This window comes from Protopterus annectens, chromosome 2.part1 (genome assembly GCF_019279795.1).
Source record: "Protopterus annectens isolate FY-2018-M chromosome 2.part1, PAN1.0, whole genome shotgun sequence".
Lineage (NCBI taxonomy): Eukaryota > Metazoa > Chordata > Ceratodontiformes > Protopteridae > Protopterus > Protopterus annectens.
The window spans coordinates 1783641344-1783664596 of record NC_056729.1 but is presented as its reverse complement, the minus strand read 5'-3'; positions in this window follow the sequence as shown (position 1 = coordinate 1783664596).

Sequence of the window (23253 nt, the reverse complement as noted above, 5' to 3'; positions counted from 1 at the left end):
GAGTGACCGCATTGCTGTTACGCCCCCTTCCCTGTCAAGCTCATCCAGCACCATTTTACACTCACTATAGGGATACTACATTCAGATCCATAAGAATTGGTGTGCCAAGGTACACAAACTGACCGGCATTTAGTACCAATGTTACGTTATGACAAACTCCTGCAGTACAGCAAGTTAGCCACTCAGAGGTCCATGCACACAGACTGCATACTCCTCAACTGCACAGATTTTCATAGAATGTCCAGATTTTACTCATTTTTGGTCCGTTCCTCAAAATTTGTAGTTTTCTGGATTTTTTGGTGGCAAATCAGTGAGGGGTGAATTCACTAAATAATGGCAGGCATTTGAGTTTCACTTCATATCCTTCAGAAAATGCATGGTAATACAAGATCTTTTATTCTAGCAAAATTTATAAGAGCAATATTTAAAATATGTCCCAATTTTTGGGGCTGTCCCCCATTATCTTTGGCTTTGTCCAGATTTTTTTGTGCCAAGGGATTGAGAGCTATGACTGACTGGCATTTAGTAGTAATGTTGTTACATTACAACAAGCCTCTGTACCACATCAAGATAGCCAGACCCACAAAGGTACAGAAAGACACCCACACTGACTCCCATACACAACACAGACACACAAGACAAATACAGCTGCAACATTCTCATAGACCCTAACCATGCTTCCAACCTCTCAACACAGTAACTACAGACAAAGTCACAGCATCAGGGATAATTATAAACATTGACAGTGTACACAGTACTAGCATAACAGTTTGTATTAGTATACATCAGACATTCATACATTCTGCAACAATCTCAGAGCTGCTAATCCCCCTCCCAATATTAGGCATTTTATACGATGTAATTTTGAATTAATAAAAATAGTAGAACACATTTTGCGGTAGCATGCATTGGGTGAACCCACATTTTTGATAAGGAACAGAACAAAAATACCAGGCAAACATCTAATTGTGCATTAGCATGCATTAAGTCACAAGTACATTCTACATGCTTATATCTTGCATGACCTCAGTTTTACGAAACAAACAAAAAATACCAGACAAACATTTAAAAACTGTGCAACATTCTCACAGCCACCAACCATGCTCCCAACCTCTGAATACAATAACTACAGACAAAGCAAAAAAGTATCATAAAACAAAGTCATACCATCAGGGATAGGTAGATAGGTATAAACACTACTGGTATACAAAGTACTAGCATAACAGGGTTTGTATTAGTATATATTAAAACATCTGTACATTCTACAACCTTCTCATAGCTGTTAACCCCCTCCCAATATTAGGCATTTTAAAAAATGTATTATGAATTAATAAAAATAGTAGAACATACTTTGCAGTAGCACGCATTGCATGAACCCACATTTTTGGTGAGGAACAGAACAAAAATACCAGGCAAACATTTAATTGTGCATTAGCATGCATTAAGACAGCAGAACTACATCTTTAGTACAGTGGTTACAGAAAAATTAACTCAAGCTCACGTAAACAGTTGTTTATTTATTTACCTACTTACCTACTGTTTATTAACAGTATAGATTGTTTGGTCTGTTGAGACTTCTTCAGACATGACCCAGGCTCAAAGAACAATGGAGATAGCTCTATACAGAAACTCGTATGATAAGTACATATTAGTCACATATATTACATTCAAGCAAAATAAAATAGGACTGCAAAGAAACTGAATAAACAACAAACACCATATACAGATCATGACTGATGAGAATTAGAATCACTTATATAGAGAAGGTTATGATGTAAAAATATTACTTGTAATCTGTATATAGTATATGCAATATGTACAATATATGTACTAAAGACTGATGCTATGTCAGTTCAGTGGTGGAATATGGCTATGTTAGTTCAGAAATGCATTTAGGAATAGCCAGTTCATAGTTCTTGAACATTGTTCCTACAGCATTGTGATCCTAGTTAGTTAGTTAGTCAGGTAATATAAATATAGTCCATGAGTTGGCAGGGTTAATCTAAACACTAAATGAAAAGGGTAATTCCAAGCACCAAATTGAAAAATTGGCTAGGCTGAAAAAGGCCCACAAGGGCGGTTATCCTACTATTAACCTATGAACTTGCACATGACTCCTTTCTAATGATAAGCTCTCTTTTAGTCTTTTTAAAACCTACAAGGGTATTGTGAGACTTCATCTCTAGAGTGAATTTATACCACATAGCAGAGTCATGGCTAGAGAAGGCATGCTCTCCAATAGCTGTCTTAAATATGGGCTGGATAAGGGCGATGTTATCCTCTTGTCTACTTTACAGTATGTAGACTTTTTATCTCTGACATTTCTGGGCTGTTATGCTGAAGTCTGAGCCTACACAGGCAACTGACCACAGAACAGGACTGGAAATGCTAACAGCTTTACATGCGCATACTGACTGCACATACACATAGGTTGTCTGGTCACTGTGTGGGAGCAACAAATCCAACACATTCTCAAACTTGTACCATAGGGGCAGTTAAAGCTCCACGTGACAGAATAAAAATATGAGTAGTAAAGTCTTGATTGGAAACCTCATGTATTCTCAAATTAACTTTGAAAGCAAAGCTCAATAGGCGGATTTCTTAAATTCATTAAAAGAAAAAAAAAAGGATTTGTTTTTATTAAAGATGAGATGATAATCCTCTATGTAGTTAGGACAGGGAGCTTTGTGAATTTTATAGTTCAAAACTGACAAAAAGATTATATATTTTTCTGATATCGGGGGGGGAGCACACAAATTTCAGATATGTCAAACTTTAGTTTCACAATGCGCCTAATTCTGAACAGTTTCAAGACTTTCACAGTTCTTAAAGTTGTAATACATATAATATATATCTCACAATGCCACTCATTTGTAGCAACGTTAAAGGCCATTGAACAGACACATTTCACTTACAGACAGTTTCTGGCAGAGCTGAAGCTCCATATACTATGAAAAATTACTGGGTTTCTCCAATCATAAACATCCAGGACCCTTGACAGCCCAATAAATATTTGGGACCATTCAGAAAAAAAAAAACAGTCAAAGCAAAATCATACCTCTCAACTGCACAGCTTTTCACAGAATGTCCAGATTTTTGCCTCATGTTTTTGGTCTGTTTCTCATAAAAACTGATTTCTGGCAAATCAATTTGGTTTGTAGTCAGAAAATAATGACATACATTTGAGTTTCAGACTTCATACCCTTCAGAAAATTCATGCTAATGCAAATCTGCTATTCTATCAATTTTCTAAGTTTGTAAAGAACAGTACTTTAAAAGTGTCCTTATTTTTGTGCCTTTGTCCCCCCATTTTTATGATTTTGTCCAGATCTCTTGCTGTAAGAGATTGAGAGGTATGTCAGTGATATAAAATCAGTGATATCCAGCAAAAGAAGGTGGCTATGGCAGCCAAGTGCATGTTACTGCTGTCTATGATATCAATGGTCTGCAGATACAGATTTCAAACACTTAGTAATCCAGTTCTCTCTCTCCGTTGTGACCTTGATGGAACAGTTAAGTCTTTAACAAATTGGCAGTATAACCCACCAAGTTAATGTAGTACTAATCCTTTCATGGTGATTAGTTTCTGCTCATCACCAACCCGCTCACAGCTTCCTAGACGTCCGCTGACCTGTAATGTTAAAATAATAATAAAAAAAAAAGAACTTGCTTGCCTGGATGCTGTAGCTAATCTGATCCCTTGCTTCACTGAAGCGGACCTGGTTGAGAGCAGCTTACTGACACATCAAAATAAAATTAAAAAAAAAAAAAAATGAGAAAAATTTGCGATAACGATGTGACGAGGAATATACAGACAATAACGGAATGCCGCGGATGTGAATTTTGTAACTACGCTGCTCCACTTTTTTATGAGCTGAATGAAAAGAGGAGATGGAGAAACCTGTGCTGCTGGATGGGGGCCCTCGTTCACCGGGAGATAATTGGGGGCCCCCTGCAGACGCGGGTTCTGCGGGTACCTAACGCTGGCTATGACTACACTAGTTACAGGAAAGGCAGGAAACAAGCTTAGAATTTTTTTTTTCTTTTCTTTTTAAAGAAAAGTAGCTAAAAAAGCAGAAAATACAATTCAAATTGCAGTGCAGGCCAGCACACCCAAGTGTGTAGCAACACAATGGCAAATACAGTTCAATTAAATGCAATTAAATTAACAAATGACTAAAAAACAAGTGCAGAAGGCAGTAAATTAGAAGGCTACTAACAAGCAGTAATAAGTGCAGAGTAAGAGCGACTGAGCAGATAACAGCATGCAGAACAGCAACTAAGACAGTTACAGTAAGAGCAGTTGAATAAAATATATATATATATATATATATATATTATTTACTGAGACAGAAAGAACAGGATATGAGGACTGCCTGGGACCACATGGGTGGGGTAACAGGAATAAAGAAGGAGAGGCCATGCTAGACTTCTGTATAGCAAATGGCTTGATGGTAGCCAGGTTCAGCAAGAGACAGTCACAAGATCTCATACAACCGTGGCTAACATGCAACTCAGATAGACTTCCTCCTAATAAAGAAAGAGCACTGAGGTAGAATCGGTGATTGCAAACTCATCCCCAGCAAAACATTCCATCCACAGCATAAACCACTGCTTGCTACAATCAGCTACAAACAGTGGTCAGAGAAGTCTTTAGGGTCAACAGAGACTAGGCTGAAGACCTGGAATTCAACTGGAGAGAAAGTACAAAAGTACAAGAAATCATGCAGGGCTCTAGCACCTCAAGAAGAAGAAAAAGATAGGTGGAGTTGAAGAATGGCAGCACCTCAAAACAGCATGTGTGAGGACTATGGAACAGATATGTTGCCAAGTCAGGTATGGAACTAAGGGATGTAAGGAAAGCTGGTGGCAGAATGCAGAAGTACAGGAAGTCATCAAAAGAAAGAAAGAAGGAGTGCTAGCTAAAATGGGAGATAGAAAAGGTGGACCAGGCTAAGAAGGAACACTGGCTGGCTAATGATGAAAGAAAAGAAGAAGTCCACCCTGGAAGACGTAAGTACAGCACTAAAGAAAATGAAGGCAGAGAAATCAGCAGGCTCAGATGAGGTCACAGCAGATATGATGAGGATATTGGGTGAGAGTGGGGTGAAATGGCTCCTGACATTACTGATAGCAGTATGGAGAGAAGGGCGCGTCCCAGATGACTGGAGAATAAGCATACTAGTACAAGAACAAAGTGGACATACGCAGCTGTGGATAGTACGGAGGATCAAACTCCTGTTACACTGCATGAAAGTTCTGGAGAGGGTGATTGATATATGAATACACACAGTAGTAGAACGTAAGATGGGAGATGGACAGTTCAGATTCAGATCAGGATGGAGTACAAATGATCCGATGTTTGTAGTTAAACAGGGAGTTGAGAAGATGCTGGAAATGAGGAAAGAGTCTGTCAACTAGGTATTCCTAGACATGGAGAAAACATATGACAAGATCCCAAGAAAGCTGAAATGGGTGGTGGCTCGAATTCCTAGAAACATTGACAGAAATTAGTGTGGTAAAGGCAAAAACAGTTGAGAAAGCTAGAGGTGATGGACATGAAGTACCTGAGATAGGTGCTAGGAAGCACACTGTGGAACAGAAGAAGTGAGCACATCAGAGCAAAAGCCAAACTAGGCCCAATTGCAGAGAAGGTCAAACAGAACAGATTACAATGGTTCTTACATGTGCAGAAAACAGAAGATAATCTGGTGAAGAAGATTTGGAACAGACAGGAAGCAGGCAAGAGAAAACAAGGGCATCCAGCAAAGAGATGGCTGGATTGTGTGAGAGAAGACCTGCAACAGTCAGGCATGACTGTCAGAGAAGGTAGGAGAGTATCACCGAATTGAGAGAGCTGGTGACAGTTGACGTGACACTCTGATCTCATGTAAAAAATGGGAAAAAGGCAGTTGATGATGATAATGATGATAAGGGGCAAGAACAGAGAAGCTGTGGTCTGTAGAATGAAGTTTAGTGGGTTGAGTTATCAGAGTAGAACCATTAGTGATCAGTTTCTTACATTGTAATGTGGATTGGATTATGAGCAGCAGAACTGATATCCAAACTGTGTCAGTAGGAGAAAAGAAATGAAAAGCATTCAGATATGTGTCTCGCCTAGCCTATGTGATGCCATGATATGCGCCAACAGGAGGCATGCATGACCTTGAACATGGGCATCAGAGAACATACAGACCACAAATCAGGAACAATTGTAAAATATTACTGTAATTCCTTTAGTGAGTTAATCGAATAACAGGTTTTGCATAAACATGCATTTTCTGAACAATAAGGAGCACAAAACTGTACTGTATGCCATTATAACTGTAATCCTTAATGACTTATCAAAAAAATAAAAAACACTTACAAGGGACAGAGCAAAAAGTATGATGCAAAATCAGATAAATTCTGCAAAATCTAGGACAGCTAAGAGTTACAGGTGCTGGACGTATGAGGAAGAAGGGATAATACTAACAACGCTGCAGCAAGTTTTTTTCTAATTAAACCACTTAGATGTGCAAGCATAACATTTCAGCACATCCCTTGCTATACAAACATTAGAAATGAGCTTTATATTATCTGTATTTAGTCAAGCCTTTAGATTTTATGCTGCTATTAAAAGCACTGATAATTCTTAAGTGCTATTATATTACAAGCTCCCAACCCTTTCTGTTTAGTAATTTGCCTTCCTTATAAATGTACTTTACTTTAAAGCTTTATTTGTTAACTTATTGATTTTACTTAATGTTATTACTTTAGAATTAGCTTGCCCATTACTTACACAGGCTGATTATTTATGCAAATTGTCTGCGTAGCTCCCTGGTCATGATTAAAGCAGTCCTTGCACCACTTTGTTTATCCAGTTGTCAGATGAATAGCTAAAATAAATAAACAGCCCTATTATAATGTATGGCACCATGACAATAAGGCGTAATAAAGCAAAGTAAAAAAAAAAAAAAAGTAATAAAATCTGTAGCTGTTTTCTGAAGGAAGCCATAAGTTAATTCCGCAACCCACAATTTGTACGCCCTATTCTCAATAATGACAGTACTTGCTTTATCGTGCAACGTATGTACTACACTTATACCCCAACTTCCATTCATTCCCCCTTCCTCTACCCCCTTTTTTCCAGGTTTTCCTCGTTGATTCTCATATGACCTCCTATTGAAATTGTATATATCTGTACATTTTGAAATTTTATATAGCAAGTCAACTCTGGAAGCTTAAGAAGAGACGTATTCATTGTTAACATTTTTACTTTTTTATGTTTGACTTTTTGTGTTTGCTTCACCTTCAGTTACTCATTGTATTAACTATGCATGACTTACTATAGTTGTATAGCTTTGTTTTATGTATACTTCATGCTAAACCTGAAACTGGGCTGTCTGGACTAATGTTCTACCCTGGTTAACAAATTAAATTAGATTAGACAGATAGATAGATAGATAGATAGATAGATAGATAGATAGATAGATAGATAGATAGATATAGATAGATAGACAGAGACATATAGACAGACAGATAGATAGATAGATAGATTGACAGATAGATAGATAGATAGATAGATAGATAGATAGATAGATAGATAGATAGATATACAGATAGATAGACAGATAGAATGATAGAATGATAGACAGAAATACACAGATAAAAGTGAAAAATGTGTGCATTATAGGGAAACGAATACATCAAGATTATTAAAATGTCTTTATTTAACTTCTATTCTATTAAACAAGCAATTTGGCAGGCCTGGTAACCTTTTTCTATCATCATAGCAAGGGTAGCTGGTAATGCAGAGAACATGACAGAAAATAGTTATATATATATATTTCATGTACAAATATTTACAGTGAAAAAAAATAAAGTGATATTTATAACGAGAAGGGAAAAGATTGTCACACGCACGCTTGCCCTAATTCCTCCCTTTCTTCTCCCCACTGTTTTCCTCTTTCTCAAACGTACAGATAAGAAAGTGTGATTTTTTTTGTCTACTAATTCTGTGGTTGCAGTATTTCAAAATAATTCTTCTTACTTTGAAGTTTTGTAATCTCAGTGTTAGTACACACACACACACACACACACACACACACACACACACACACACACACACACACACACACACACACACACACACACACACACACACACTCACACACTCACACACACACACACACACACACACACACACACACACACACACACACACACACACACACACACACACATATGTCAGCATGTTGTTTGGTCGACCTTTTAGTTGGCTAGTATATATTTGGAAGTTGGTGCAAAGAGTTAAGGTTGTGCACTGCAGTTCTTATAGTACAGGGTTTGATTCTCTCAACCCTCATTTACCTGTTCTATGAGCCTGATCAGCGATTTAACCAAGTGTTGCATCTGGGCAATCCATGAAAAGAGACTCTGTGTTCAGTTGGCCTACCTGATTAATAAATGGGTACTAGTTTAATATGTAGACAGAGCAAATGCAGTTTGTTTGAGTGCATATTTGTGTGAGGGCTGTTGAGTGTTTTGTGAGGAGACGTTGCTAGAGGTAGGTGTTATTAGGGTGTGTTGCATGTGCTGAGGGTGTTTGTGGATAATTAAATTATTACAGGTATTCATTTGCCTCTGCTATTTTTTGTTTGCATCCAGGTAGTGCCAGTAGTGAGTGAATGTGTTTTGAGAGGGTTGGTTAAGTAAATGTTGTGGCTGGGGCAGAGTTTGTATGTATGTTGGTAAGTACGGATAGATGCATGAATGTGAGGTTTCATTCTTGTGAAAGATAGCACTACAGTGTGAAGTGGGAATATTCCATTTCCTCACTGTTGTGCAATCTTGGGATTGGTATATATAAAGTAATGGGTATGTTGGGGAGCAAACCCATACATGGGGGGTGTGCAGGGGGCATATCCCCCTGTAAAAACTGCTTTAGGATTTTTTTTGTTCATAGGTTCATAGGACGATGCTAGGCTATTGGCCCAGAGGCCCTTATAAGCCTAGCCAAGAATTTTGCCCATGTTCCCACAAAGTCAGCATCTATTAACCCTGTCCAGCAGGGACACAGGTGGGATCCCAGAGGTGTATTTTCTGTTTCCCATCCAGTCGTTCAGGTTCCTCTTAAAGACAGCTAGTGAGGTACTCTGCTTGACATGTAGAGGGAGTCTATTCCACAGATGGGGGAGTCTTTGGGACACAAATCTATCCTGCCAACAAGTTCTATTAATGTCACAGACCAGGTTAAGTCCTTGAATGTGGGTTGCGTGAGTGTAGTTTGACTTACGGATGTGCAACAACTCCATCAAGGATGGGTCTGAGATGGCCTTCTATACCACACACAGGTCACCTCTGAGCAGTCTGTAGGAGACTGAGTAGAGGGACAGTGCTTTTAGCCTATCTGTATAGGCTAGGTGTGTGAGACCATGGATTTTCCTGGTCAGGAGCTTCTGTGGTCTCTCCAGCTGCTGCATGTGCTTGGCAAGCTTCATGTCGTAGGGGACATTGTACTCAATAATGGGTCTGATAAGGGAGGCGAGCAGGGATGTTATGGCCTTCTTGTTCTTGGATGAAATACCCTTATTTATAAGGTGGGCCATGTAGAAAGCCTTCCATACAACGGAGGTAATGTGGAGGTCAAAAGTCAAGTTACTGTCAACCTGGGTGCCCTAGTATCTCACAACTGATTGCATGCTTAGTATGTTGTTATTAATGTGATAATTAGTGGGGACAACATTTTCCCCAAAGGGGATAATGATGCATTTCTAGGCATTCAGTTTGAGGCCATGCTTCTGGCACCAGTCATTAGTTTGTGTAAGGCCCTATTGGAGGATGTTCACATCACTAGAGGAATTTAAGACAGCACCCAGCTTGTAGTCATCTGCAAACTTGGCCAGTTACAGACCTCTGGTTTTGGCATGCACCTCAGAAAAGTATATCCCAAATAGCAGAGGCCCTAAGACTGATCCTTGGGGTATGCTGCTCATTATTGCTCTATTACTAGCAGTGGCTTCCCCTATTTTGACTGATTGGGTTCTATCAGTGAGCCAATTAGATACCCATCTGGTAACATACGGGTTGATGACTAGCTGGGAGAGTTTATCTATTATGCCTGAGTGGGGAATAGTTTCAAAGGCTTTGGCTAAGTCAAGGTAGGTGGTGTGCATCATCTTCCCCTCATCCATGGCTTGGGTGATTGTTTCGAAGACATCGACCAGATTTAATGAGCATGATGTCCCTTTGACAAAACCAAACTGTGTGGGGTCAAGCATTTGGAGGTTGCCAATGTCCTTGCTTATAAGGTCCATGATAATGCATTCCATGGCCTTGCAGATCAGACTAGTTAGACTGATGGGCCTATAACTGCCTGGTTCGGTGGACTCTCCACGTTTCTATAGAGGGATGACAGTGGCTGTTCCCCATTTGACTGGGACAAAGCCAGTGCTCATGCTTTGGTTGAATAGGGTGCCTAATGGTGGTGAGAGCTCATGCCTGAGGTCATGTAGGATGCAGCCAGGGATGTTGTCAGGTCCCACGGAGGCTGTATTTTTTGTCTTTGAGAGGGCATTAAAGACCTGGTCTCTGGTGATGAGGGGAGGTGTCAGGGGCTGGGGATGTCCTGGTTTACTGATGGGGAGACGGGGGAGGTGAAGTTTTCACTGAACCTGTCTGCCAGCAGGTTGGTTATATCTACGGCATTTGTGTATGTGGTGTTCTTGACCACCAGTTCAGAGTAGATTTGGGTGCTACCTTTGAGATTGTGGATGTATATGAAAAAGACCTAGTGATTGTCCTTAATGGATGTGTTTATGTTTTTATTTTATTTTGTTTAGTCTTTGGTGCAGGTTTTGTATAGGTTCATTTATTAGTGCTTTGGCATGTTATGCTGTCAGTGACAGGTGACTTGGCTGTTTTTTTTTTTTTTTTTAATTGTTTTATGGGTTGATGTTTTGTGCAGTAGTGGGCAGTGAGATGTGAAGATGAGCTTTGACATTTTGAAACTGAGACATGGTTTAAAGCCATGGAGAGCACATCAGCAGTGCAAGGTTATAATTCCTTCCACACATTTAGACCAGCTACTACACAGACATGGAATAAAGGTGGTGATGTCTCTATTTACATCAAAAATAAATATACCTCAAGGCTGGTCAAACAGGACAATGCACTTGAGCTGCTCCATGTTCAAATCACCATAGGTAAAATCCAGTATCACTTCCTTGCCAGATATAGGTCCCCCTCTATGACCCAGGAAACCCATACCATATATTTAAACTTATTAGAAACACTAACCATCCAACCCAATACCATATTCATGGGTGACTTTAATTACCCCACTATTAACTGGGAATCCTATATGACACCAAATGTACAGGCCCAAAAATTCCTGGATTTTGTAAACACAAACTCCCTGAACCAGATAGTCAATATACCAACCAGGGTAGCAGCCATACTGGATCTGGTCCTCACTAATATGGGAGAGTGCTGCACGCCCCTACTATAATGTCTTCCCTGGTAAGGTCAGACTACAAAATGGTCTCTTTTGAAGTAAAAATAAAACCTGGACCCCAGCTAAACCTGGAATATTCAGGAACTACTCTAAGACTAACCTTCTGCTAGTAAATAATAACCTGGCAAAATTTCAAGCCCCCATAAACCCTGAGAACACTGTTGCATATGCAGAACTGTTCACGGAAACCCTGTATAAGCATGTTAATAGCTGTATAGAGGCAGTTGTATCCACCAGAAAGACGTACAGAACTAACTCAAAAAACAAGCTACCCTAGTGCAATCACAAAATCAATAGGCTGTATAACAGAAGGAAGAAAATCATGGCAAAAATTAGGAGGATCAGCTCTCAGCAGGATAAAAGCACTCTCATCAATCTAAACAAACATCTCAAAGGATAAATACATCTACCAAAACCAAATTTCAGGTCCTTGTGGTCGTTAGCCTAGTAAACACCTATGAACCTATGAAGTGTTGTAGTAAGTACTGATTTTTTGCTTTTGGAGGTCTAATATCACAGTTACTTGTTTGCACTTTTCAGTGTTGAAAACGATTAAATCTGTCTTTAGTCAGCAATAGCATCAACCCCCTTTCTCTCATTTTATCCATGAGGTCAAAGTGCCACTTCAACTGTGACCATAACTTGTTCACACTACTGTGTGGCTAGCCCTCCCAGGGTCATTCTTTGACACCACACGCATATGTCCACTCATACCTCTGGTCAGTTTAGAGGGTCCAGTCCACATACTGAATGTCTTTGGAATGTGGGAGAAAACTGGAGCACTGGTTTATGCATTGGGGAAAGGCACAAAGCAAGGCTGCAGACAATTCAGTGCATAGGAAATTCTACGAGAACCACTACAAGTGAAGTATACAAATGAAAAAACACACCAGTAAATTGCAGCATGCTGTGGGCTACATATGAATTCATAAAGTCCCGACCCTCCACAACAGCCATATAATGGAGAAGTAACAAATGGGAGAACATACCATTCTTAGACAGCATGTCACTAGCTAGTAAATGAGTTGACATGATGGAATGCTTACCTTTGTTGCAGGTAGTACCCTGCAGGTGAATATACTGAATACAAAAGGAAGTAGTGCCCACTGCTGCAGAGCCATTAACAGGAACGTAGTCTTCTAGGAATTACTAGAGGCTCCTGCTAGACCAGATCTATAATAACAGGCTCTGACTTGACCAGTACTCTGTCCAGAAGGTTATCAACAGGTAGTGGCTTAATAGAGATTAAGTGCAAGCTGCATCACTTGTGGGCAGCATACAGGTAGCCATACAAGCAGAGGGGTAAGCCTATCCCACTTGAAATGGAAACATGCGTAGCACTGGGCATACTTGCATCTGGAACAGTCCAGTGTTGTATAGTGACACTGCAGGAGTATCCCAGACTAAAGGCTGTTGTGTCTTCAATGAGATTCTGATCATTGTACACTGCAAGGCTGGAAATGCATAAAGTTCAAATCAGAAATATTTAAACATCATGTGGTCATGTAATAGTTATATGACTCCCCACATACTAGGTGCCACAGACTGCACCCAAATTACAATAATGTTGCTCCCCTTTCGAGACTGTAGTAACTACATCAGAAATAAGGAGTGGCATTCAGTGAACCTGCAAACCATGTATGCAGCAGATGGTCAGATCCTGGAGCTTGCAGCAGCATTCCCAGGTAGAGTACAAGGCAGCTTTATATGGAAAACCAGTGTGTTACTGCACAGGTTTTTAACACATGACATTCCTAAGGGACACATGGCACACATGTGCAGGGTAGCAGCAAACCTATGAACTATAGCAATAACACACATCTCTCCATGAGTTATAGGTGGTGGTAGTTACCCCCTCAAACCTTAGCTAATGACACTTATTTACCATCTTCAATTGTTCATCAAATAAGCCTACAGCATTGCATAAAGATTGGTAAGGACTGTCATCGACCATTTGCTTGGGTTGCTGAAGTCTCAGTTTAGGTTTTAGGAATATCTGGAGGGTGCTGTTCAGTATACACCTAAGACAACAGCAGAAATGGTCACCATTTGTACAATCCTTCAGAATAAAATAATTAACCATGGTGGTCTGCAAATTTAGAGTGTCAAAGGATGACCACAAGAACCTCAGAACATGAATGAGACCAGCTATTGGACAATGAGCATAATGGTACTGAGGAACTGAAGAATGAGGAACATCTGTGCATGTGACACAAGCTGTCCTGGTATCTCTGTGGCTTAGATATAAGGCAACATCTGGTACAAAGCTGTGTGCCTTAACACAATGCATACACACACTGTACACAGAGAAATATAATGCCCACTATAGTATAGATTTCCTGGCATTGCCAATGTAAGACAGACTGATGTGTACATCCAATCTCTAACCTTTGGCATCAGACACCACTATGCCTAAAACAATGGTGCTAAAGTCATACATTGTTTGCGCAGTTGTCATTACACTGGTATAACAGCACAATAGATATGCAGACACCATGTCCCCAGTGCTACAGTTGCCATGCAAAAACAAACTAAAAACATGCTGAATTGTGTGTGTTCTCTCAATCTGCTAAATGCTTTAAACACTTTTGCCAATATTCCATACATTTTATAGGGGGCACATGACATTCTGTCAATGGACTATTTTTTTGAAAGTGTGTTTTGGTGGAAAAAACATTGATTGCAAGAATTAGGAAGTTAAATTTTTCTTTGTATGATAAGTTGGTTTAGGTGGGAATATGGGGGAGTGTTTGCACTTTACAATTAGAGTAAGGGGTTAGGTAAGGGTAGAAATGTAGTAGTGTGTGTGTGTGTGTGTGTGTGTGTGTGTGTGTGTGTGTGTGTGTGTGTGTGTGTGTGTGTGTGTGTGTGTGTGGTGTTTGGTGATTCGCGTTTGAATCAGGGCTTGGTTAGGGGATACTTTTTCCAGAGTGTGTTTGTGTGTGTATCTTTGTGTTTTGAACTGTGCAAACCTGTCGAATGGCAATTTTCTTAAAAGTGTGTTGACTGTTGTTGTTGTTTTGTGTGTGTGTGTGTGTGTGTGTGTGTGTGTGTGTGTGTGTGTGTGTGTGTGTGTGTTTCTTTGTGTTTTGGAGTGATCTAAGTCTGTTGAATGGCAATTTTCTTGAGTGTGTTTTGAATGTTGTGTGTGTGTGTGAATGTGTGTGTGTGTGTGAGTGCCTGAAGTTTAGGGTTAGGTTGAGGGCTAAGACAGGGAATAGATGTAGCAGCGTGAGTGCTTTATGGTGTGTGTGTGTGTGTGTGTGTGTGTGTGTGTGTGTGTGTGTGTGTGTGTGTGTGTGTGTGTGGTGTTTGGTGATTAGGGTTTGAATCAGGGCTTGGTTAGGGGATACTTTTTCCAGAGTGTGTTTGTTTGAGTGTGTATCTTTGAGTTTTGAACTGTGCAAACCTGTCGAATGGCAATTTTCTTAAAAGTTTGTTGACTGTTGTCTGGCAATTTTCTTGAGTGTGTTTTGAATGTTGTTGTGTGTGTGTATGTGTGTGTGTGTGTGAGTGCCTGAAGTTTAGGGTTAGGTTGAGAGCTAAGACAGGGAATAGATGTAGTATTGCGAGTGTTTTATGGTGTGTGTGTGTGTGTGTGTGTGTGTGTGTGTGTGTGTGTGTGTGTGTGTATGTCTGAGAGTGTAGTGTAGTGGTACTGTTTGAGAAAGGGTTTCAGTATGTAATGTGTATGCTTTAGGGTGGGACAAGAACCGGGTTATTAACCCTTTCACTAGCCTTCCCATAACCCTATCGATAACCCTAATCCTTCGAAAACCCCTTTCGTTATCAGTATCAGTACTCAGACAAATTTGGTTTAGCAATAGTATTAGGATTTCAGTTTAGCATCAGAAAAGTAAACTATTTGTTTCTGTTTTGGTATTGTTTGTGTTTGGGTAAGTTTTCTTTCAAACTGTTGACATTGACGTACGTTGCATGGATGTATGTGCCATTCAGTCGTTTGATGTATAATCCTTATAGGACAGTAGGTACCTCAGTCACAACAGGTACAGATGCACAAAGGACAGTATAGCAGACAAAGGCACATATGGTGGACAACAGTAACAACTAACATGTCAATACCAACACCAACTGTCCACCCAAAGCACGTTCTGCAGTCCTATGACATTGATTTGATTGTCTGTGTTTCCCTTCATTCACTTGTGTGCCATGCGTAGGGATATATGGACACAGTGATTTAATTTGCCTCAAGCATTGTGCTGTCTACTACTCATATGCATGTTGGCTTGCAAAAACTCCAACTTCTAAATCCTAGGATCTTATTAGGTATGTCTAGCATTTTGTAATTAGACATTATGTTGCTTCCATGGTAGAGGCCTTCTACAGTGCTTTGCAGACCATTTGAAATCCAACTCATAAAGTCAAAAAAATTGCAAGAGATACATGAGAAAATCATAGCTTACAAGAAAAGAAAACTCAATAAATCATAAAACTAGATGAAATAAAACATATCAAGATTTAAAAAAAATGAAACAAACTCAAATAACATATTCAAAAATAACGGTTTACAATTAGATTTGCGATTTGGAGTCGATCAAGACAATGTCGACTTGCAGGTTTCCAAGAGGCAGTTTTGCGAACCCAAATACATTGACTACACTACATCACATGGGTAGTGTAGTTCAAGTATTTGAGTTCGTAATTTTGAGTGGAGATCACAGTTCAGTGAGGAAGAGGGAATTAACAGACTTCCTCACTGTAGTACGATTTTGGAGTTGGTATATATAATTTGCAGGGGGTGTGGGGCATGCAGCCACCCACATGGGAGGTGCAGGGGGGCTTGCCCCCTGTAACATAGTAAAAGTGATGTACCGTTGACTCTAGAGTGTCACAGTACATTGGTGTACTGACATTACCTCCTGCTATGTTGAATACATCGAACTACGGGAGTCATAGGTTAGTACTAAGCTAACTGCCCTTGTGAGCCATTTTAAGCCTAGCCAATTATCCCTTGTGAGACTCAAACCCTGCACCTTGTGTTTGGTAAGGCAAACACCTTAACCATTAGGCCACCCCTCCCAACCTCGATGTATTCAGTTTTGAGTTTCCTGCTTATTTGCTGTTGGAATTTTCAAGATATTGGTTCGACGTTAAGGCTGATCAATGGATGGAGTTTCAAGGTTTCAATAGTAAACCAAAAATAACAATAAAGTTTCCATCAGGCTCCGAACTGAAATGCCAGGACTCACAATGAAGAGACCCAAACTGCTGAAAAAAAAAGAGCGAAAACACAGGCAAACAACAAATACTGAACATAACTTTTCTCCTTTTCTCCTTTAAAGTTGTTTTTTGGAGGGGCTTCCACCCATTGTGGGGTAGGGGACCCTCATACCACCAAACTTCTCTCTCTCTCTCTCTCTATATCTATATCTATATATATCTATATATATATATATATATCTATATATATCTATATATATATATATATATATAGCAAGAGAGAGAGAGCGAGTGAGAGAGAGCAGTCTATATGTCTATATATGTATACCCCCAAACTGATATATCTACACACACACACACACACACACACACACACACACACACACACACACACATATATATATATATTCATAGTACTAAACTATGGACTATGAACCTATGAACCTATATACAGATATATAAAAGTACAAAAAATAATTAATTGAATTCATTGATACGCAGAAATGTTGACACATAAATCATTGACCTGGAATGATTGAAGTAAATAATATTAATCCACAAAAGGATTTAAAAAAGTACTAAACCAATGTTTTTGCAAGGACAGGCCCCCCTCTACACCCTCCATATGGGGGTCTGTGTCACCAGACATCCACTGCTATTTATATATATATTAATTCCAAAATTGCACTACAGTGGGAAAATACCAGTTCCTTGATTCCCACTATACAGTGACCTCAGTGTGAGAAAGCTGGTAAGGTTCGGCAAACTGATTTTCATTCAGCTTACACAGCTTTCTTGGAAAAAGGGAATAAATGAATATTCTGAGAAATGGCACTCTCAGACTTAGTACATGTAAGTCTGCATTTTCAGTTGTTGTGATTCAGTATCCTGGAACTCATTAACAAGTCTCAGTATTTCACAGTGTTTCCCTTTCATCAGCTACATCAAAAATGAAAAGCAAAAATCAGGAATGAAATAGTGTGACAAATGGCAAGGGAATTAGTTCTGAACCTAATCATCTATAATCTTGCAACTTTAGTGATAACTTTAAAAAAAGAAAAAAAAATGTAAAGGTTGTGAAGAAATAGTCCTTACTGAAATCAAGAACAATAACTATTACCATGAGACTTTGTAATAGTCTAGGGGCTATACTATACAGACTCAAAAATAACATTATTAGGTTGTCCAACAACACTTTTTAACAGATTGGTAAAAGACAGCACATACCACAAATAAGATGACAAATATTGATCATTTCTGTTCAGAAAGGGATGTGACGGTTGGCATTTCAGATCCAGATATGTAATTACACATGGAAAATACAAAAAACAATTGAAGATGTTATTTTTAAACACAATTAAATTTGCAGGTTCAAAATTGGTTACTTAATAGAATGAAAAGAGTTAAACTGGGGATCATATTCACATATAGACGACATGTGACCAGCGGTGTGTGTCCAGTGGCTGCATGTTGGGATCTTCACTATTTGGTAGCCACTTTTTTAGTTGTAACTATGGACAGCTACCCGTGGATGTTAAAATATACAGATGACTATCAGGTGGGAGGCATCGATACTGCCAACACCATTATAAGCATACTGTAGCGGGTTCCAGGTACTATGCACCTATGGTACGCTGACATTGCTTAGCATAAGGAAATATGGCATTCTCAACTCTGAGAGGAATCCTGCACACTTTGATTATAAAGCTGATCACTGTACATTCAAAATAGTAAATGACAGTTACTGTACACTTATAGATGACAGTGTTAGTGTACAAAATTATTTCCACAGTGATAAGGAAGGCCTTCAAGATGGCTCATCATTCAAAACTAAACGGAATACCGAAAAAAATAATTGTGCCACAATATATAAAGATGATTCAGCTAAGTATAAGAATAGCAGTGATTTTCTTGCATATCTAAGCAAATAACTTGTAGAAGTACAGTATGTTCAAAGGCTTCTCACAAAGAAAATAGCCGGGCTACAAAAATGAAGCCACAATGATAGCTCAAGGAGATTTCACTATACTGAGTGTCATTTTATCTCTAGAATAAGCAGTGTGTGTCTGCCTTTAAGATCCTGTTGGTCTGAGTTTTTCTAAAATGTTCACAATATACAGCCTAGGGAGTTTACATGTCTGTCAGCCAGCACTGAGAATTAGTTCTGATTTGCTAACTGTCTTCTTCATACAGTCCATGGTACAAGGTTTGGCTCCTTCCACATCTACTTGCCTACTAAGTTACTCTGAGTAACTTACATAACAAAACATTGCTTCCTGGTCTTTCCTAAAGGGATAATTGTGTTAAGTATGCCTACCAAGTTAGTAAATGAATTAAAAAAATAGTCAGAATGGGAAATTTGTGATGACTACATCTATTAAAAAAAGGGGGGGTGAGGGATCAATTTATGACACCTAAATTATGGGACAAGATATGACTTTTGGTTAAGTAATGCATACCTCTTCCTACTTTTATGGGTAATAAGAGCTACAGATATGGTCAAGCTTTTAAAAAGTCAGTAAAGTGCAAACTTCATATTTAAGCCTACAAACCTATCTATTGGTTGTATGGGCCATTAAAAGGGGAAAGTGGAAAAGAACTTTTTCAGAAAATGCATTTGTATTTGCAGGTATAAACAGATATTTTATGAACAGGAGTTTTACCTTCGATTTACAATAGAATGGTAGATTTAATGTCAGGTGGTATTAGTTGGTATGAATGAAAAGTTCTGGAAAAGACAGGAGGTATATGTTATACAATACAATAGTATTTTGAGTATCTAGGCACCCTTATAGAATCAAACCCTTCCTTACCCCTTCAGCCAGAATCACTATTGCCCAGACCCACCTGATCTCTACCCTGTACTATGCTTCTGTGATATATACCAATCTATCTAAAACAACCTCACCAAACTTTTCACCAGTTACAATAACATAGCCAGATTTGCCACTGGCACCCCCTTTAGAACTCACAACTGTCACAACCTCAAACAACTGGGATGGTTAGAACTGCAGAACCAACTACTTTGTCAACAACTTGTTATCACCCAAAAGATCCTTTACCATCCCAATAATACCCCTATCCTCACTAATCTGATTACCCCCTACAAAAATCTTGCAACACTACACTCAGCTAATAAGCTTCTAGTTTCCACTATTAAATCCAGCAACAAAGCTGGGGACTCACTTTTCACCAACACAGTAGGAAAAAGCTGGAACCAGCTTCCTAGTGAACTTTCCACCCTTGCTTCCACTCTTCTTTATAAAAAGCATCTTAAAGAATATCTTAAAACTCACTGGCTTTGTCCCTGCTCTAACCCTGACTGATATCTCATTCCCCATTTTGCTCTCTTTACACTTATCTACTCCACTATTCTATGTCACCTACCTGTAACAATGATTTCCTTCATAGTACTGAAAAAAAAAAATAAAAAATAAAAAAAATTAAAAAAAAAATAATAAAAAAAAATAAAAAAAATTCCAATTTAAAATGTATTTATTTATTTATTTATTTTTATTGCTCTCTCTCAAATGTTTGCTCTCTGTATTTGATCTTAGCTTAAACCTACTAAAGGACTCTGTACAAGTTTATCTGACCCTCAATGTAAACAATGTACTGTAATTCATTTGACTATTACTATATATTGTATTCTTTGTCTCTGCTGATGGTTGGAGCTTTTCTCCCCGGGCCTCTACTGAAAATGGACATATATCCAGTTAGACTAGCCCGGTCAACAAATGTAAAATAAATAAATAAAATAAAATCTTTCATAGTAGCAGAGGACGGGTAGATGCTTATTTCTCACATCATCTGTTAGGTTTGGGGGGTGATGGACACAAGAAGGGGGACTCTGTGGAAAGATGAAGTTGACGCAGTGTATATGATAGAGACTGGGGTTAATACATGTACATTATCTGTTATGAAGGGAATGAGTGGGGTGTGGAAAACGTAGGCAAGGAAAGTATATGGTAAGTGTTATAGACAGATAAAGGGAGGAAAGACTAAACTCAAGTCATTGGACAAAGCAGCTGATAAGGCGAGGTATATATTGAAGTCGTATAGAAATGTAAAAAGGACTTGGAAAAAAATGAAATATGGATGTGTACTTGATATCATAAACAAAGCTTTGCAGAGAAGGGAACAATGGATGAGGCTTCCTCCTGTCTGAAAGATGTGCTCATCTAACTCATGACAGCTAAACCAGATTCTAATCATCAAAGCAGCAAACTAAAATATATTACTGTGGCTATTATTTAAGCATTCATTCATCTGATCTCAATCAGACATATGAGGTTTGCATAGTTAATAAAGTGGCTACATATTTTGAGTGTGTATGTTTGTGCATACTTATGTGTTTAGCAAGTTGTAATGGTTGCCACTGTAGTGTCTGATAGCAGCAAGGTAAAATGTAATACTGTGGCTATAATTCTAACATTTATTCATTCTTCTGATCACAGTAGGACAACTGACTTGTACACAGCCGATAATATTACTATAATTGATGGGCATATTTGTGTGTGTGTAAATGTAAGAATATGTGTGTGTGTGTGTGTGTGTGTGTGTGTGTGTGTGTGTGTGTGTGTGTGTGAGTTTATGTCTATATGTGTGTCTGTGCCTCTGCATCTATGTGTGGAAGTGCAGATGTTATTAAATATGTAGATAGGTCTTATATTTTGGTTGTAAATATTTTCCCAGATGCAATTACATATCCTACACTAACTTTCAAATATTAGGTGTAAGAATGCACAGTTGTGCAAATAAACTTATCATAACAGTAGATTTTTGAATAATCATTGCTGCTGTAGCCTTAGCTATATGGGTTATATCCAGCATAGGATAAAACAGCTGACCTGCTACAAAAGCTTCAGGGCACCTTCTACGTGCCCAGACCATTAACTGCTTTAGAGGAGCTGTAGAAAATCAGCAGTTTGGGTGCCAAGACCTTCAGAGCTTTCATGCCAACTGAATGAGGCAGATTCGAACTCTGAAACAGGACAGTGCTAGGTAAATATAATTCACACCCTGGCAACAAAAAAACATACAAACATAAGGGGGTGGAGGCAGGGAGACGTTATTGCAGCAGTGATCCTTTAAACACCTTCTTTTAAGGTTAGTTTACTTACACATCTGTACTATGTTCATCATTTGATTACTACTGCAGTAGCATTAGTTATAAGGGTAGAATACCGTAGCTTAAAACGCCTGGAAGGAAGAAGGATGTGGGACCAGGAGCCCCTGGTGAATAGTTCTAGCAAAGCCTGCCATAGACTGGGAAAAAGAGTCTTGCTTTTAGTGTTTTGTAAACATATGTAAAGAGAATCAAATTGTTGCCTCTGTAATACTTCTAGAATCTTCCCTTTTTAAAATGCCACTGATGGAGCCATGTTCCTAATAGAATATTCCTTGACCATGCTTGGAAATGACTTAGTATTCCAGGTGTAATGAAAAGAAGTTAGTACACGACAGCCATTTGGAGATAGTGTGCTTTGACACAGGTTGACTTTTATTACTTACCTTCATAAGAAATGAATAATTGATTAGAAGTTCTGATGGTTTCAGTTCTGTCAGAATAATATCTCAGTTGTCTGTGGACATCTAGAGTATGAATAATCCTCTCTCCCTCATTTTTAGGTTCTGGAAAGAAGGCAGGGAGATGATACATAGCTATGCTCAAAGTAAACTTGGATACCACTCTATTGGTGAAAGAAGGTCTGCTTCTCAAAGAAACCCTATCTTTGTGGAAAATGAGATAAGGTTGATCCACCATGACAGCTTGTGACTCAGACCCCTTTCTTACAGAAGTCAGAACAATCAGCAAAACTGTTTTCCATGTTAAGAACCTCAGATCAGCATGATGAACTGGTTCAAATGGAGTGAGAGTTAACTTTTAGAAAACAAAATTAATATCATAAGGAGGCACCACTTATTTCTAGGTGGATGGGTTTGCAGAACCCCTTTCAAAAACATTTTGACATGGGATTGCATTGAAAGAGGGAGATCCATGGGTAGACATGCTAAAATGACTGAAAAATAAACCTTAACAAGGGAGTAAGAAATGCTGGAGGATAATAATATACAAATATTGAAGAACCAGAGAAATGGAAATTTTAAATTTTTATTTTGGTACAGACTAGAAAATCATTTTGATTTACTAATATATGATTTCCTAGTACCAGGTTTCTTTGCCTCTTTTAATACTTGCTGCACTGCCTCAGAAAATAGGTGCCTAAAAGATATTAAGATTTTATCATCTATGCAGGTAGTTTAAGTTATTCTAAGCTGGGGTATATCAGACAACCCCTGTCTTGTGTGAGTAGGTCCAGTCTGTGAGGAAGCTTGTGGTAATTACCCTTGGCCATTTCCAAAAGAAGAAGGGAGAACCACTGTTGCCTTGGCCAGAAGGGAATCACCACAATAATCTTTGGAGAGTCCTTCTGAATTTTTAGGATAACCTTGGATATTAGTGAAAAGGGTGCAAAGGCATACAGGAACATTCCCCCGCCAAGGAAATGAGAATGCATCTGTTTTCTGGGCCTCCTTGCAAGGTGTCCTAGAGCAGAATTCTGCTAGTTGTT